This window comes from Melospiza melodia, chromosome 1 (assembly GCF_035770615.1).
Source record: "Melospiza melodia melodia isolate bMelMel2 chromosome 1, bMelMel2.pri, whole genome shotgun sequence".
Lineage (NCBI taxonomy): Eukaryota > Metazoa > Chordata > Aves > Passeriformes > Passerellidae > Melospiza > Melospiza melodia.
In genome coordinates this window covers 158507548-158527243 of record NC_086194.1, presented here as the reverse complement: position 1 = coordinate 158527243, position 19696 = coordinate 158507548, and positions in this window count along the sequence as shown.

The following is a 19696-nucleotide window of genomic DNA, read 5'->3' as shown; positions in this document are numbered from 1 at the left end:
TGACTATCAAAGATTTTAATGTAAAATCCATCTGCAATCTCAGCCTAATATCCTCTGTTTTCCTTTTTTCCTACTGATCCTTTGTATTCTCTATTCTGCCCAATTCACTCCTAAAAATGTTATTAGCTATATGTGTTTCTCTTGGCAAAAATCCAGCTTCCATTCTGATCTGGTAGAAGAGCAAATCACTGTGGTTACATTAAAAGAGTTATCTTTCTTTTTTGAATACAGTATTCTGCACTGCAAATAGCTGTAAGCTTTTGTCTGTGACACATTTTGCTTATATGTGTCTTGGGTAGAGAACTGTATTTCTTAAACTGAAATATCGAATAGAGAGTATAAATGTTTTCAGGCTAGAAATCCAACACTCTCCTTGACTCATTTTTTCCACATTCTTTTAGATTATTTCCATCCCATTCTACACTTTCCTGAGAAAGTTCCTGAGAAAAATTCCTCATTTGGCTATTTCACTACCTTTGCAAGGAGAAGACTTCTCCAAGCATTGAATGGGATAGATTAATCAGAATGGTTTGGCATTGTATTTTGGAAACATATTTCTCAATTAAACATCCAAGATCATTTTAATAGCAAAAATTAATAAATTTAGAAAACATCAGACTGCAATTTGGTCAACTTATGTTCTCCTTTAATGACTTTTTTTTGTTGGGGAAAAGGTCATTTTCTAGCATGAAGCTAATTCAAACTCTTGATATATTGCCATTTGTTAAGACTTAAATCTTAGGTGTTGCTTTGGTGACTTTGTTAATATTGTACAACTCAACCTTTTAATTCCAAAAGGCATAATGTAACTAACAGAGCAAGAATACAGTTAAATATGATCTCTCTGTTTCCATCTTCTCATTTTGTTCATAAAGAAGTCACTATTTCATGCATATTCCTGCTCTATTGACATGTGAATAATGGTCCCTTTTTATTGTACAGTAAAATGCTCATGGGAGTATATTCTCTATTGGTGGTGATATTCATCTTATTAGATCAAAAATATTTTTTTAACATTGAAAAATATCACAATGCTTATTTTAAAATCTCTTTGTTAACCAGCTTTAAACAGCTTTCGATACTGTTTGGTTAAAATTTCTGAAGCTGCATACTCTCATGTTGTTAAGTGAAAAAATTTTTTCATAACAATTGAGAAGCATTCACTGTTCACCTTCTAAATCCCTGAGGTTGACAGTGAATCCTGTGCTTGAGAACTTGAAGATTCTCTTGGACATTTCTATCACTCTTGCAAAATATTGCAAGGAGTTACAGTCCCACAGCACTGGCCTCTAACACTCATATCAGGGGCAATTCAGTGAAAGTTTGAAGTTTATGTTATGTTGACATAAATTTGTTTTCTGTTGATAAGATAAAATTATGTTTCTCCAACTATAAAATAAACTTGGTTGCCAATTCTCACCACAGTCCCTTCCTTAGTTCTGAAGCGTTATAGTATTTCAAGAAATTTGGAGTTGAGCACTCTTCAGATCATTTCAGACAACATCAGCAAGCTGACCACATTTTGTGAATTTCAGACCTAGTCAGCAAAAGTTACTTTATCAAGGTGGAAATGGCCACACTTAAAAAATGGAGCAAGTTTAGAGGACATTGATTCATCCTTCACATTTCTCCATGTATCACGAGGAAACAAATTGTGATGATGCTCAAGGAACATTTCAGTCACTCTTTCACATCTTTGAATCAATAAATGGTGTTATCACTTACAGTGTTGTTAGTCATAGGATGAAAAATCAATTACTAAGTTAATTCCTAATAGATTTACCTAGAATTAAAATATTATTCACTACTAATATCCTAAATACTCGTGGACAATCACTGTTTAATACAGCCTACAAACACTGGACAAAACCCAGAGAAATGACGAAGTAATTCCGAGTGCCTAGGGGTGTGTCTATAATTTGTTTAGATTAAGAGTGAAAAATAAATCTACTTATTGTTTTTAGCCATTTGATTTCAAATTGCATCACGGTGCAGGCTTGGAACTCACAAATTAGATTCCTCTAGATGAAAGTAAACAAGAAAATGCATCCCAGGAGAACACTTAATGCATTCTTGGCATTAATGAACATTCATGTTTTGGGACCAGACAACAGCTCTGAAAAGCATATGTTGAATATTGGTTCTTCAACATTATCTCTTTTGTTGTATAGATCTCTTACTCAAGGGCCAAACTAAATTCTAATATAGGCATATTCTAAGGTTTTTGTTTTCTTCTCGCTCTCTTTGACATTTCTTTCCATCATTTCACATATTAGATAGAGGAACAGTCTCTGTGTTACATAACAAAGTATGCATGGACACAGTTTATTAGTTATTTCTGGGCCCACTAATGGCAAAGAATTTTCAGTTGTTTGGCAGCTTGGATGCAGCTCAGACCTCTAAGCCAGTCCATCCACCCAGGTATTCCTGCTGGTCATTCAACCAGGGCTTACATAAGTCTTTGACTAACCAAACATCATCAATATTCCTCCAAGCTGGTTGGATAATCCACACATTGAAACTATTTTGAGAAGAGGTAGCAGCAGTAGAAAGCAGCATCTGTATATTTTCCAGTTATAAACTTATGTCAGTATTACCATCTCCACAACTTTTTCTCTGTTTGTGTCAATGTAGAAAAAAGAAAGGGACAACATGCATTGCAGGAATTAGATAGGAAGCTGTGTCACAGTAAGTAACACTAGTAGTAGTCCAGCTGCTTGTTTGGCTATGTAATAATTCCTTAGTAATTTTGTCATTTGAGACTGTTTTTGTATTTCACTCAAGCTTTTGTTGTGTTTTTTTCTTCTGTAGAGGATTTTTTGTTTGGTTGTTTTTATTTTATGGTGGTTTTCTTGCTGTTGTTTTCATATGGGCTTTTTTTTTTTCTTCTTGATGAAAAATGGAAATTAATTTCAAAACTTAACATTTTGTATGTAATAAAGTTCTTGCTTTTGAGGAAATCTAGTCATAGGTACTAGAGAAATACTAAAATAAATTACCAATAGCCATGTAATAGTAGTATTAATAGTAATAGTAGTAATAATAATAATAATATGATGATGATGATGATTTTGCCACCTACCTAAGAAATAATTGTTAAACAGTAAACGTCCATCAAAACTTGACAATTGACTTATAGTTTCATTGAAGATTATGAGAAAGAAAATGAAATATATTTACTTTAGCAATTCACTGTAAAAAAGATACAATGTTTGAATTCCTATGCAGTGTAGGTGTAAAGATTTGTGACAACCCCAGAGAATTTGTCAGTCTGCCATTCAGCCATTCACTCCATATGATTAGACACAATGAAATGTTTTCCCTTTTTTTGAAGATACCAGAGGGTATTATTTAGCAAATTGATTACTTCCTTTAACATCTCTATCCGCCTGGGGAAAAAAAAAAAAAAAGTTTGAACTGAAAATAGAGGAAAAAACCCAGAATTTTATTTTGTTAATCATCACTCAGGAGTTAGAAATGTATATACTACAAACTACCTTGCTGTACATTGTAAACTGTAGACAAATTCCATTCTGAACACAAAGACAAGATGCCATCTGGTTCCCCCTAGCCATTTGAAACTCTGCTTAATCCAGGGTAATTATACAAAGCAATAAAAGCTTCTCATTGGACTTTGTGTGAATATGAGTGTAGAGCTTTGTGGGTTTTGTAGAAAAGCATTCCTGATAGGTTGCTGCTCTGCTCAGTGGGTTGCTGGAGATGATGCAGACATCTGAGGGTACTGGAAGACTTTTTGTTACATGTCTTCCAGGCCTTCCTGCATAGCCTTGTTGGTCTACTGTGAGTGAAAGGACAAGGATAGATATGAACATAAAGACACCACAGTATTATTTGGTTGACAGAGGGATCTGCAGCTGTATGAGACAGATAAAATAGGTAGGCACCAGATAAAAGACTTTAGGAGAATTTCATAGTTAATTTCATAGAAGTTTTTGTCTGACACCTTAATGATAACTACATAGCCAGAACATTCTATGAAAGTCAATGTCACTTTCTGTTATATTTGCATGTAAATGTGTGGTGTAGCTGCCTTTCTACTGATCACTTTCTTCTAGAATCTTTAGCAGACATTTAGCTCATAGTTCTAGCTTTCTGTTATCATGAAATAATTTGGGTTGGAAGAGACATTAAAAATCATCTTGTTCCAACCTTCCTGCCATGGTCTCCATAATGCTGAGCAACACCCCTTCATAAAGAGCTGGTATCCTTCCATTCTGACACTCCATTCACAGGAGTCTCACCACCACACCTCCATGATTCTAATAAGATGACAGCCCTGGAGGTGTGTGCATGTCACTAGCTCCTCCTCTTTATTCTTCATGCTGTGTGTATTTGTATAGAGACATTTAAGTTGGGCCCCCATAGAAGCTGCCTTATTGTCTGGAGTGGCTGGAATTCCTTTGTGTTTATGTGTTCTCTTGCTGATCTGTAACCCTACTCTAGGCTCTGGGCATCTCATTCTGATGCTGGCATAAAACTGACAGGAGTGTGATGGATTGAAGTTCCTTTTATCCACTAATTATTGCTTAAGGCCCTCTTAACCAGCTTGTCAAGTCTGTGACCAAAGATGATTTTCCCCTTCACTGACAGCTGGGCTGCATCTGCCCTCAGCAGAACAGGTTTCACAAAGCAAGCCCCATGGTATAGGTACTTCACTCCTGCCTGTACCATCAGTCCCGTGACCATTGTTTACTCTCCAAATACTACTGTCCCTTTCAACCTCCTTCCCTTAGAACAGGAGTACTGATGAAAAACTATCTGTGCTTCTGAGTCCTGTATCACTGCTCACAAGACTCTGTAATCCTTGATCCTGCTCGTGCTGCTTCTGTGTGTCATGGTTTGACGCTGGCGCAATGCCAGTGCCCCCATGAAAATGCATTCTCCCTGGTGTCTGCTGTGAGATGTGACCAGAAATAGAGGAAAGCAGGCTCCAGCTTAGGAATAAAGAAGAGAAAATTTTATTAACTTAAAACTACATGCAAAAAGAAACACACAGAAAGAATGAAAATCTTCCAAAATAATTTCCTCCTCCCCCTCACCATATTTCCAATGCATCCACCCCTCAGATCATCAATCTCAGTCCATCACTATCTTTAGATAATCAATTCTCAGCTCATCAAGGGGTGAGGAATCCCTCTTGTGCCATAGGCTTCCCCTGGAAACACAGTTGAGACCTCTTGTGTTTCCTGTCACACGTAGCACCACCTGGAGATCATTGCCATCGTGGCATCTTCCTTCCATGCCCAGTGCTCTCACCACTGTGCATGGACCAGAGCTGCTTCTAGGGCTTTCCTTTTAAGGGTGCTTTGTCCAGTTCCAAAGAAGAGCACAGTCTCTCACTTTCTCACTGTCCCCCCCGGATTTCACCCCCTGGGGCTGAGGAGTCTCAAGAACAGAGATCTTCTCCTCTGAAGATTGAGGGCACCAACCACCCTCCTCACCTGTTGTCTCTGTCCATGCACTGTTTCACATAACATCACTGCACTCTCTTGGCTCCAAGCCATTGCCTCCCCCTAAATGCAGTCTCTGTGTCAGAGGAAAAAAATGGTTCTGTCCGTGGCTATTCAAGAAAAGTCCAGCCAAAGGACACTCCATCATCTCCTCCCACCTAAGATTCTTCTCCACTTCTCTCATGGACCATTTCCTCTTATCTCTGTTTAATATTTTTATTGGTTACATGGATGAGGGTTTAGAGTCTTTTATCAGCAAATTTGCAGATGACACTAAGCTGGGAACGTGTGTTGATCTGTTAGAGGGACGTAGGGCTTTGCAGAGGGACTTGGAATGGTTGGATGGATGGGCAGAATCTAATGGGATGAATTTCAATAAATCCAAGTGCTGAGTCCTGCACTTTGGCCATAATAACCCCCTGCAACGATATAAGCTGGGGACGGTGTGACTGGAGAGTGTTCAGGTGGAAAGGGACCTGGGGGTGCTGGTTGACAGTCGGCTGAACATGAGCCAGCAGCGTGCCCATGTGGCCAAGAAGGCCAATGGCATCCGGGCCAGTATCAGGAACGGTGTGGCCAGCAGGAGAAGGGAGGTCATTCTTCCCCTGTACTCAGCACTGGTGAGGCCTCACCTGGAGTACTGTGTCCAGTTCTGGGCCCCTCATTTTAGGAGGGACGTTGAGATGCTTGAGTGTGTCCAAAGGAGAGCAACGAGGCTGGTGAGGGGCTTGGAGCACAAGCCGTATGAAGAACGACTGAGGGAGCTGGGGTTGTTCAGCCTGGAGAAAAGGAGACTCAGGCTTTTCTCACTCTCTTCAACTTCCTGAAGGGTGGCTGTGGTGAGCTGGGGGTCGGTCTCTTTCTCCGGGTGACAACAGATAGAACAAGAGGACACAGTCTCAAGCTGCGCCAAGGGAGATGCAAGCTAGAATTAAGGAGGAAGTATTTTACAGAAAGAGTGGTCAGATACTGGAATCATCTACCCAGGGAGGTGGTGGAGCCATCATCCCTTGAAGAGTTTAAAAAAAGACTGGATGTGGCACTTGGTGCCATGATCTAGTTAAGGTGTTAGAACATGGGTTGGACTTGATGATCTTACAGGTCTCTTCCAGCCTAGAATTTCTGTGATTCTGTGATTCTGTGATCTCATCTCTATCTCTCTTCTCACTTAGCTCCAGGAGGATCAGCATTTGTAAGGTTTCCATCATGCAAGAAAAGGGTTAAAAATCCTGCCTGCCCAGGACTCCCACACTGCCCTGCCACCGGGCACCTGCTTGCCACCCTCTCCCCACCCACCACCTCCTTCTCAGCCCAGCCTGCTATCGAATTTCAAGGAGGCACAGGCACAGGCTGGTGCTCTCTCTCTCCCCTGAGGAGGGGGGGTGGCTGCCCAATGCCCCTCAGTGCTCCTCCACCCTTCCCTTCTCAGGGCCAGGCCTACCTCACCCGGCCGCATGATTTCCCCTCCCCGGCCCAGCCGGCAGCTGGGGCCAGGGGAAGCCTGACCTTTTTCCTTGCAGGAACCCAAGAGAGCTTCCCCCTGGCAGTTCTCTGCTTTTAACCCCTGTGTTCTCAGAGGTGTATCCATGTCCCCAGTGCCCACACCAGGTGCCAACATTCAAATCTGAGCCCCCATTGGTTTGACCACAGCATCCCAAAACACTCACTTCCTCTCAAACCAGACACTGCGTCACTGGACTGAGAGGAAACAGCCATGGTCTGTGCAGGTCCTGGAATAGCCCTGCCAGGAGCAGGCCCTGGTGAGGAGCTCAGCTCTGGAGATGAGGGCAGCAGGCCAGCAGCTGGATGCCTCCCTCCTTCTCAGAAGAGTCACCTGCTGCTATCCCCTTGCTTTACTCAGTTACCTTGGTTGCTATACCGGGAGCTGCAGCCTCTCTCCTGATGTGGTGGGTCTTTCCTCTGTCTGCAGAGAGACAGAGTGATTATCCCTCTAGGTGAAGTGCAGTGGAAAATAACTGCATATCTTCTATCTCAAACTAGGCATAGCATGATATTTTGTGTCCTAACACACAGATAAAAAACTCTCTGCTCCATTTTCTCTATACCATTTTGTTTTCACATTTCTCCTGCTACAAAAAGAGGGCTTGGAAACGAACCAACTAACTAAACAAGAAAAATCTGTTGTGCTGCTGTTTTTTTATTTTATCTTCCAAAAATACTGGTATTCTACAAGGTTGACATGTGCATCCAAATAGCATAGAGGGATTTACACTGGTAATAGTTCTATTAGTTCATTAATGAATTGATGGAATCTTGAAGCATCAAGAAAATAACTGCATGTATTTGGAGACTAGAGTTTTTATTGTAAAGGGAACTCTGAAAATTCATATAGAAATTGACATCAAATTGTCTTTATGGATCCAGTGACTGAACTATCTACTGAATTGACTAAATTTGTTTAGCTTAATAGACTGGTTGAATAAAAAATGGAAAAGAAACATATAGCTGGAGAAATACTACCTCTAAGCAAACATTTCAGTGCTGAGAATAGTCAAGGGCAAGGAAAGAATAGTTCCACAAAAAAGACATCAAAGAGACTAAGGCAAAGGAAGAAGAATAAGTTTCGGAGAAGTTATATTTTACTAGATTATCACCAAAGTGTAGAAAATTATTCTGTGCAGTGAATGAAAAATCTCCAATTTTAAAGGCTTTCCTCTTGAAATATTTTTTCCTTTTTTTAGCTTAAATTCTGTAATACCTAACTTTCTTAATACAGACTTGCAAAGTGAATAAAAGCACTATCAGAGCTCAGCTAAAACATTTGGGAATGACTGAAAGCTGAGATCTAGCCTACAGTGCCCTAGTGGTGTCAGAATTGTGAAAATTTCCCTGTAGAGGTACCAGAGTGGAACTTAATTTTTGAAGGCTGCACACAGAAAGAAAGGCAGCTTCACACCTGTGTCTGAATACCAAGTGAGACCATCATTACTGGAGAATGGGACTTCTTGTGGAAATCAACTAGTGGGTGGAAGGAGAGGGAATTAATGTTCATAAAAACTGGGGATAGAAAGAAGATATAAAATGCAGGGATCAATTTTGAAAAATCAATCAATCTTCCTGTACTACCAGATGGTGTTGTTACATATCATATATGAGTGAGTGGATACTAATGCTAAATGCCTGCTATTAGTGGATACTAATATTTCTAAATTTTTCCTCATCCTATGTTAAGGAGACAGTGTCCCTCTCCCATAATCAATTATTCAAAATTTCCCAGTGAACTTCTCAGCGGCCAGAAGTGTCCATAGCATAAATTATTTGACAACTTGGCCCTAAAAATTTGGAAAGCTTCCAGAATATGATTTTCTAGTAACTTAGCTTCACATGGCTAAAGCACTAAAGACTACTGAGGATTTTTTGCTCCCCAAAAGCATATTGAAGGACATTTCCACCCCTTTAGCTACCATTTGCTCTTCTCCACAATATGGAGCAGACTCAAGCATATTAGCTAGTATTCATGATAAAAAGTCTAATTTGAAATTCACAGCACTTGCTTGAAATACATGTGATGGTTTATTGGGATTGAAGTGTTTTAAGATTAAATCTACAGCTTTTGAAATATTTTTGAATATTGGGTGAAAACAGGTTATTAAGAACAGCTTGAAAGAAAAATTGAACCTCTGAAGTGAAAGGCTTTCAACTGTGGCAATCCAACTTTTCATAAGAAACAATCCAGGTAATAATTTAATTATTAAGGTTTTCACACAGTTCTGCATCAGTGTACTTTTGGAACTGCATGGGATTTCACTGGATTCATGGTGCCTTGAGTATGAATAATGGCAATTTTGGAGTTAAATGACAACATTTAAAATATTTATTTAGTATATCATCACTTGAATATTCTATTGAGCTTGTTTCTACCAGGACGTAGGATGTCTATACAGGTAGACACAGATTAAAAGATAGACTAGTCTAGAAGTTCTTGGAGAATTTTTCCCTTAAATAATTGACTGCTTTGAGTTTCAGAAGTTTTTCTTGCTCCTTTTTCACATGGAGACTTCTGTCAAGAAAAAAAAAAGCATCTTGGAGCATTCTTCAAAAGCATGTTTTTATTATACTCTAATACTTATACATACAAAGTAAGGGAAAGCCAAACTTGATATTAATAAAAAATTTCAGGCTTTCACTTTCGGATAAAATATGTATGAGGTAGTAACACATATCTGAGAGGTAACTTACTTTTTCAATCACTGTGATAATACTGTGAAATGTTCATGTTGTGAGATACTTGTCTTACATAATTAGATATTGACATTCTTTCCATTGGCTTTAACATATCCCAAAGAAAGCTGAAAAGAAGATTAAAAAAGGGCAAGTTAGTATATCTTACAGGAAGCATTCACTATCTCTCATTTAAAAGCAAAAAAAAAAGAAGAAAATGTTGTTTTCAAATATAATATCTAAATAATTCTATATAAATATAATAAAAGACTGTTGAAAGTATAATGAATATTAATATATTTTCATTTGATGAAAATTTTTCTATTTTCTCTTTTATTGTGCTTTCATTAAACACTTGAGTTGCAAAGCCTTACAAAGTAATTTTTCAACTTTACCCAGAGTGCCATCTAATGGTACTGTTGTCTCAGATGAAGAAAACCCAACTGTGGGTCATATTGAAGATTTCAATTTAAGATACAAATGAATTACATCATCATGTTGGAATTCAGCCACCAATTTGTTCAGCAAGTAGAGCAGTGATCCAGTCTTTATGCTGTATTCTCATTGGATGAATTAATCATCAACTTAAATCTGATATTTTAGTGAAACAATAAGAAAATTAATATTAAATATTAATATTGAACATGAAAATGAAATTAAAGTTAAATAAGAACAGTAGTAGGATACTGTCATTATTTTTTCGTTCATTATCCTTTTTTCTTCTCTTTTACATTGTATCTTTCTCTAAATTTCTGGATGTTGCTTCACTACTCCAATACACAACATAAATTTCAGCTCCAGTGATCTATATAAATGAAGCCACATAAGAATCATAAAAATTAGACTTTCCTAACTTAATTTGTTCTATGAAATACCTTAGATACATGTGATACCTTTAAAACTTACTATTAGTGATGACACAAGGCTCCAGGTGGTGACTACAGTAGATAGATAAATTAATTACTTCAGTTTTGCATAGATTCTTTTGTTTTGGCACCTTATCTCCCATTAGAGTTTGGATTTACTATAAATTTGTACTAATGCCTGTGATAACATATCAATCTCACTTGACAGTGAGACAAAATTTAGCTTGAAAAGACTTGTACTGCATAGCACTTTGGCCCATTATATTCCGTTTACTTTTATTGTAGCCAGGGAGACCTAAATTCATCTCACAACAGACTCTGATTTCAAAGAAAAAATACACTGCTAATAATGCACTTTATGTTGCTCCCCAGATAATGGTTTAAAAATTGAATTGATTTTTTTTTATATCACATCCAGTTTTATTCTTTTCAATATAAGAAATACATTGTTGAGATTGAAAGGGGGCAAACAAAATGATCCAGGTCTGCAAGTCTGAATTATAAAGGAAGATTTGCCTGTATACTTTAGAAAATAGAAGTCCAAGTAAAGACCCTATAGACTAGGAAATAAAATTCTAAAAGAAAGGAACACATTGACACTAATGTACATGAAATGTCAAATAGAAAAATGTAAGTAGAGAATAACTGGGCTAAACAACAGAATATGGCAAAGAAATTATATAATCCACAAATTTTACCAAATGCTTACACCCAATCAATAACAATTTAGTGATGAGATAGACATATAGAAAAGGCAAAATGTAAAAGATACCATGTTGATGGAGAAATAGAAAAATACCCTAAGGTGTTGCACACCAAGATGTCATGTAGACATGACCTTGCGTATATATGGAACCATGAACTCCTTTGACTAGCCCATTGGACCCTTGACAGATGCTTAGAAAGCAAAATAGACGATGAAAATTTCAGGTGAAAATTATCAATTTAATTCTGAATGTGACTGTAAGTTTAAATTTGTCACCTCTCTGTATGTTCAAGCAAACTTCATCCCTTAAATGTTCACATTCATTTTATGATGACTATATTGAACTGGAATACATTCACTCCCCACACCTCATTTTAAAATCAGTTATTCAGTCTGAATCTTAATAAATTTCATTCTTTCACTCTCTCTTCTTGTTATAAGAATAAAATTTATAAAAACATAAGAGCTTTGTGTCCTCTTTGCACACATTTGCACTCACAAAATGGAAAGTGCTTTTCAAATTCAACACAGAAATTTTAGGAAAAAAGTCTTGACAGCTGTAAGACATGCTGCATTAGGAACAAAAAATTCCAGGCATTTCATAAAATAGTCTAAACTTTATTTTGGATTGTTCTTCAGGTGAAAAATTTCCTACAAGAAAAGAGAAATTTTACAGCTCTTGGACTGCATATCTAAAAATACAACTTTTGATAGATAATTCCATGATATGAAATTACTTGATCCATTTAAATCCATTAGTTTTACTGGGATTACTGTATAAAATCTATTGTACAATATTAAATTAAAAATATGGAGCCTCAGATAGTACTTTTCATTCATTTTTATATACCATTATGGCTTTACAAAGGAAAACAGAATAAGAAATAGATGCAATGAATTTACAAGTGGGTAATTATGTGATGTAGTGATTTTATCATACACTTTCTTATAGTCTGATAGATATTATTTTTGCATAATACTGTGGTATGATTTTTCAACTTTTCCTTGAAATGTGACTAGATCTTGAATATCAATCATAACTTATTCCAGAAATGTATACATTATTTTCCTGAACTTCTATATGTTATTTTACTGATCTTGAGTTTGAAATAGCTCATAGAGAAGACTGACAATTACCTCATCTTCACACCTGCTGAATTTTTTTTCTGCATTATCTTTCTAAAAAGAATCATCACAAAGACCTGTGATAGCACTAGCTATTTGTATAAAGTTCACGGCAAAAAGTCTGCTAATTCACATGCAGAGATGATCTTTACTTTTTCCTCATAAAAGGAATAAAAAGAGAAGTGCAGTATTTTTTTCCTAGTAATGACGTTAAACCTTCTACTTTAATAATAGTGGATCCTTATTTCACAGGTTTTTTTTAATCTGCTGTCCACTGTTTGCTATTTACTTTAACACTAGTTACTCCTTTGAGCACAGGTAGGAAGCAAAGCAAAAAAATGTGTTAGCATAAGAAAAGGGTGTTCAAGAATTTCTATGTCTATGCTGTTTGTATGTGTACTGCATCAGTGTTCTTTTTATACTTTTCACAGACTTGAATTGAATGCTGTTGCACTCATGGTCATAATGCCTGTAAAACAAAAAAAAAACAAACAAACAAAAAAAAAAAACAAAAAAACAAAAAACAACCAGCAAACAAACAAAAGCTAATTTATTGGGATCTTTTGAACACTGTAATGGGAATTGAATTTCTGTGACAGGATGGTTGGTCACAGTCCAGAGGGTGATGGGAGTCTTTGTTGCACAAGTCCTTGCAATGACATCCAGCTGGATTGAATGGGGTTCCTCAAATCGCTGAGCTGCTCTGTTCTTGTGTCCAGCTGGACTGTGGGCCCACACAAACCCCTCAGCACATGCATGATTGTTTCTATTATTTGTATTAATCTTTGTGCAAAACATCTCTTAACTATTTCACTTATTTGAGGAGGATTGTCTTATGTGAACATTTTGCATCTGCATGCACAGTTTCTACTGGCTATTTACAAGAAGCTTGTTTATGTATAATTTCCATCAGTTTCACATTAGGAAGGGCCCACAGCTGTCTCTGGCCACATTCTCCATCCAGGAGGTTAATCAACCACACAAATAGTACCTGTCAGTCAGTGCAGATGCAGCAGAAGTTGCTTCATGAGTGCCTGAACCTCAGGTTTTTGCAGATGAGTCCTTTGTCTCAGGCCAGATTTTTGGCTCTTCTGTGCAGACAAAGTGGGGAGCTCCTAGTTCATCCTACAGGAAATAGGTAACCAAGGGTCTTCTTCAGCATAAGTGGTTTGAAACTTGAGTCAATGGCTATCTTGATTCCCACAAAACAAAAAAAATCCCCTATCTGTACAACTTTAATAGAACTATTTATAATTTATACTGTAACAGAAAAGATTAATATTGATGAAATGCGTCTATAGAAAATCTCTTCCACTACTAACATCTGCACATGAGTGAAAGGAAGGATTTATATGAGGATCCTCTCCTTGGAAGATATATAATTTAAGCAATCTGTCCTTTAGCAGCAAGCAACAGAAATGCTTGTCTACAAATCCCATTAATAATAAGCTTCAAATAAGCTTCACACATACTAGTATGCACATTTATTTACTAATCCAAGGTTATAAAAATAAGTGTGCACAGAAGTAAATAAGTAAAGTACTGAATTCAAAAAAGATTCAAAGACTCTAAGTTTCAATATCTTTTACACTCTCAGGCTGACTTACACTGATGCCATAAGCAGCTTTATTTCATATTTGTAGCCCCTCTAAAGCTTGATATGTTGTAAATGCCTACTAAAGGGACTCAGAAGCAAAGTCTCTAAAGAACTCATGTTAAGTACATTGAATTAAAAGCTGGAAATGTACGAGGTTCCCAAGTTCCTTTTGACTTCAGAAAGACAGTCATGTCAAGTGCTCACAGCTTTGAGCAGTGGAGGCAAAGTCCAAGGTGAAAATTGTGATCCCTGCACAGCCATGAAATCTGTTGTGGTGATTGCCTCAGAATAAATGTATGAAGTTGTTTGTAAACACCACCATAGGTCTTACTTCTACAGGCTCCACTTGAAAGTTGGTAACATTTTTTCTGTCAATTATTTCCATTATATGAATTCTCTGTACTTTTACAGTGTAAATGTAAGAAAGTGTTAAATAAGAAAAATTTAAATATGCTCTTCTGTCTGAATGAGGAACAGAAATTTACATCATAAATTATTTTGGTTATTGAATGCAATGGGTTTAATATTTCCATAGAGTAATAATTTTGGTGTGATACACTGATATTACACCAACCATATGCTTTGTTATATGTGCTTACCTAGTAATCAGTTCAGTATTATTTTATTATACATCTTGTTGCAGAGCTGTTCCTAGATTAACAGAGTTATAGTGGAGTTAAAAGCAAAATATGAATATCATTCTCTGCTGTACAGTGCTGGACCTGCAAGGGACAGGGAGATAGTATTTTCACAAAAATAATATGAACCTCATGAGTATCTAACATTCAGCAATCACCTTTATGCATTTCAGTATTTAATTTTGAAAGTATTAGACTTCTCTTCAAACATGGTTTGTTTTTCCTGTTTTGTCGATGATTTCTTTGTTCTAATACCATTGTTTCCAATGTAACTTTTTATTTGCCATTTCTACAATATGCACAGTGATATAAAAGAAATTTGCCTGTGTATATAAACAAACTTATTTATTGCTGGTTACTACGAGTCTCTCTCCCACTATGATTAAAACATAAATGACAGCAGCTGAAGTACTAAATAAGACCAGATTTTAAAAGTTGTTATGAGAAGGAAGATGATCATTCCATGAACATAATGTATTGAATCCCACTTGCACTCATACTTCTGTTATGTAAGTTGCAGGTCTTTCTAGTTTGGGCATTTAGAATTATTAAGTAGATAACAGTGAGCATTTTTGTCTTTCAGATGTTCCCACAGATAAATTTTTCACTTTATTTTGCTTTTTTTCCTGTCCAAATATTATAGGGTGGTATGTCAGTTAAGATCTTGCCACCTACTTTGCCTGACTTTTGGTGCAAATATTTCCTTGTTGACAATCTTTTTCCATGTATTTCTCTTCACAGCGACTGCCATATTGATTGAATTCACAAATCTTTCATTGTTTTTATGGTGTTCTTTGTACATTCTTATTTAATTGCCCCCCTTACACCGCAATCTGCATGATTCTTTCCATATCTTTGAAAACAGAAAATCTTCACATGCAACTTCTATCAAAAGCATTTGGTTTACTCATCTGTCCAGTTCAGAGCAGCTCAGATTTCCTGTTCATGTTATCATATTGCTTCTACTTATCTCCTTGGTAGTATCTATTAATCATTTACAGTTTAAAAGTCCAGGTCTAATACTCTTATCCTTTGTAGGGGACTGATTTCTTTTTCCTTACCTCACTCAGATAGGTAGTTCCCTTTGCTTGCTATTCCCTGAACCTCACTCAGAATAATGCTCTTTATCTGAGATAAATAAAAGTGCAAAATGTGAGTTGCATGACTATTTATCATCTCTCTGAAAATGTTTTCTGCTACTGTGACCAAATGCCAATTTACTTGAGCAGTTGTAGACATATTCTAACATGTTACTTATGTCATTGAAGAGCATCTTACCCCCTCAAGATATCCAGCTCAATGCAAATAAAATATACATAGAGAATATATGCAGTAACTGTGAATAAGGGATACAGAATATAACCTCAGTAGAAAATGCTGCCAATTATTAAAGAAAATTTACTATAAATATTTGAGTAACTAAAACCTGAAAATCATGAAAATTATTGTTAACATAATTTGGATTTGCAGATGGATCTAAAACCAAAACTTAAGATCTTTTTTCTTAAAATGTAGTTGGATGTCTGTGCTTAATACCAAGAACATTTACCTTGTAGCAGTTATCTCTGTAAAACTGATTTTCATTTTATTATTGCTAATTAATGAATGGGTGAAATCTTTCACTGTTCACTCATATAATTATCCTATCCAAATTAGTGTTCTTGTACCTGTTTTACATTAACATAGTCCCAAGTGATTTAATGTTAAATTAGGGAGTTATGTCTAAGGAGACTGCTATCACAGTAAAGAAGACAAATGTCATGCCATACCTCAATACTAACTAAAAACCTATGAAAAGGTGATGAGTGCTAGAGTGAGTAAGAATAATTTTTGAGAAAAACCTGCAGGTTTCTAACAAAGATTAAAAAAAAAAATCACATCATCTAAATTGGGCATAAGCCTTCAAAACAACACATATGATTGATTTCAGTTCTGCATGAAGTTTGTGTGGGCTTCCTTCAGAGAGGGGTGTGCTATAATCTGTCCTCAAATGCAAAATTGCCATTGAGTTCATTGGGAATTTGAGCTGATGAAGGACTTTAGAGTATTGTTTATTGAGTATTGATTTTTATTATAGTAGTTTAAATTGCAAGATAATAACAAAACAATTTTTTATTTCTGTCATAGAAATTCTAGGGTTCTTTTGTAAAGCTGTCATGAGATGGTCAATGTCCTTTCTCCAAAAGCTTCTCCTTTTTGGTCCTCCTCTCAAACAAGGGAGCAAAACCCCAAGCCCAAATCACTCAGCTCAGCCTTTCTCCCTCTCAGAAGAACCCAAACAAAAAGTTCATTATAGCTTCGGGATTTGACTGGCTTATGTACTCTTTTGTAAAATGTACTGCTGACAGTCTTAATTTTCAACTCATTATCAGTTTTACGCAGACCAGCATATTGAAAAATACTAAGTATGTCATAAAAAAATCCTCTTTCTTCTTAAGGAGGATACATAATTATACATTCTTACCATGTAAAAGGTTCTGTAACCACTCCATTCCTGGTGTAGCATTGATAGAGTACGTTTAATAAATCAGGTTTATAGCTCATTCAGAAATGACAATACTTGGGCTGTGTTATATTTTCAGCTGTATCTGCATCATGCAGAGTTCTGTTCTGTACCTCAGTGATTGCCAGTTATAAGATATAAATAAAGGTTAGATAACAATGGCACTTAAAGTGTGCACTTTAAAATGGTTTGACATCACAGCATTTAAATCATCTGGCAAAATGCCTCACAGCAGTATGTTGTCTTCTGCTGTCTTAAGCAGGACTAATAATTCTGCAGTACACTGCTCACAGTTATGTATAGTGCTGCAATGCAAGTTGAGATAAAGGGCAAGTGTGTTCCTTACCTGTGGTTACTCCAAAAACTACTTTGTAAACAAACATTTTGTGATCGGGCACAACCCCAGAATTGCACTGCTAGCATGTACAGCAGTGAAAAAAAAAAAAAAAAAATTGAGGCTTGATCTAGGGACCAGGCTGAAGCACAGATGTCCTTATGGTTGTGACTTGTCACTGGGGACTAAGCTAAAGACTAAGAGGGGCATGAAATCAGTGAACATTTGCAGGACAAACTATGAGAGAGACTGCCTACTGCCCTTCATTCACAGGGACCTTATGGCTGTGCTCTCCTCTAAATAGACTCATCATAAACAGAGAAATAATCTGTACCAAGTAAAACACACACACATACATGAAATTTCTTGCTTGGTGTAGCATATTTAGGAGTTTTACCTTCTCTTGGAGAAATACACCACAATGTGTTGTAGGCATTTATTAACTAGTATCTGAGATAAATAAAAGTGTAATTCAGACACCAAATTTTAGGCATCTAACTCTTAACTTATTTATTTACTAGAAATCATATAAATGCACAGTTTTGAACAGCAGACTGCACTTCCTTCTCACTCTGCACAAAACCCAAAATAGGTGGCATTAACCCATTGGCAAACGCACAAGCTGCCACTGTTCATAAGGCCAATCTGATTATGAGTATGTTATCAAAACTGAAATGGTGCCTGATATGAAAGGGATATCAGCACTACTTGCTTTCCACACTGCTGTGCCAGTATGTCTCAATCCTGACTTTGCTCGGTGATGGAGCACTGAAACTGCTCTCACTTGCAGTTTAAATCAATTCTTATTAGAGACAGTGGGAATTTATCAAGTTTTACATTGTTACAAACTTTAACTGCTCATAGTTCATCAACTACACGTGGGCTGCCAATCACTAGCAGCATTTAATGTTGCCCTGCTACAGTTTTAAATAAAATTTGCATATTATCATAAGCAGAAACCAGGGTTTAGAGAAGGTAGAATGCAAGTGCCAGATATTAAATAGTGGTTTGTCACCTCACAATAAAATGTCAGCAAGAGTATTTTTTCATGAGATTAAAAACCTTTTAAACAAGAAGAATCTGTGATGCTTAGTAAGGACTTTCAGACCATGCACATTGTTTAGACACTTTTTTGGTACTTGCAATTATCTGGTTTGAGATGGTAGATGGTTTTGTGTGTTCTTTTCCCTCCCTATTCCTTTTCAATTTCCCCAGAGTATGGGTTAGGCACAGCAGCTGGCTGTCACTGTGACTTGCTTTTACTCAGCTGTGCAGCTGAGCTGAATAAGGAACAAGGAGAAAAAGTCAGGAAAGTTGTCCAAAGTCAGTCACTGCCATAGTTGAAATTAGAACATGGACTCATCTTGACTCCTAGCCTAAATGCTGCAGGAATTGCCTGCTTTTAATTAATTACTCTAAATTTTGGAAACTCTCTTGCTATTCTGTTACACTAAACTTATATTGCCATATAAGTAAAACATTAAAAGGGGGTGAAAAGTGATGATAGTCATGAAGAAACACAAAACAGATGCCCCATACTGTGAGCTAGATATTTTGAGCTACTCTATACAGAAATTTCTATATTTTTTATATGTTATTCTGCTTATTGTTTCAATTCAAGATTTTTGAATTCACTGGAAAACAGTAAAATGTTTCCAACATGGGAATGAAGGTATAGAATAGTAAACGGAATGATGTATATAGTTTAATCTTTCTCTCACTTAATAGTGATTTAATAGACCTTAATTCATGTGATTTCAAGAATATGATTTTAAAAAATTCCAACCATACTTCTAATTAAAGACAAATAGATTTACTTTTATTGGCCACAAGTGAAACTCTGATATTTCTTTAGAATGAGTGAAAGCGTATAGTTATTTTATTTCTTGCTTTACTTTCCTAAAACTATCTATACTATCTACTGTGGTTTGGATGTTACTTGCACGGCTTACACTCTCCTTAATTTTTTTTTATTTTGTTTGGTTTTATATAAAACCTATTTAGTTTTAGATATTTGCTGCAAGTAGCATAGCAACTACTTGGATACATTTAAATTTGTTGCATGTGAGCTAGTCCCATGACTATGTATGCTACAGCTGAGTCAGTGCAGTGCTTTACATCAACTGAGTAATCAATAATCTTGCTGAGAAACCAGGATGGGGATAAGTGATAATCTGAAATAGTTCTTCCACAGCTGCTATGTTACTTCATGTAGGCACAGTGGAATATTTGGAGCTAACTTATGTCTTGCAGAGGTATCATGGAATCTCTCGG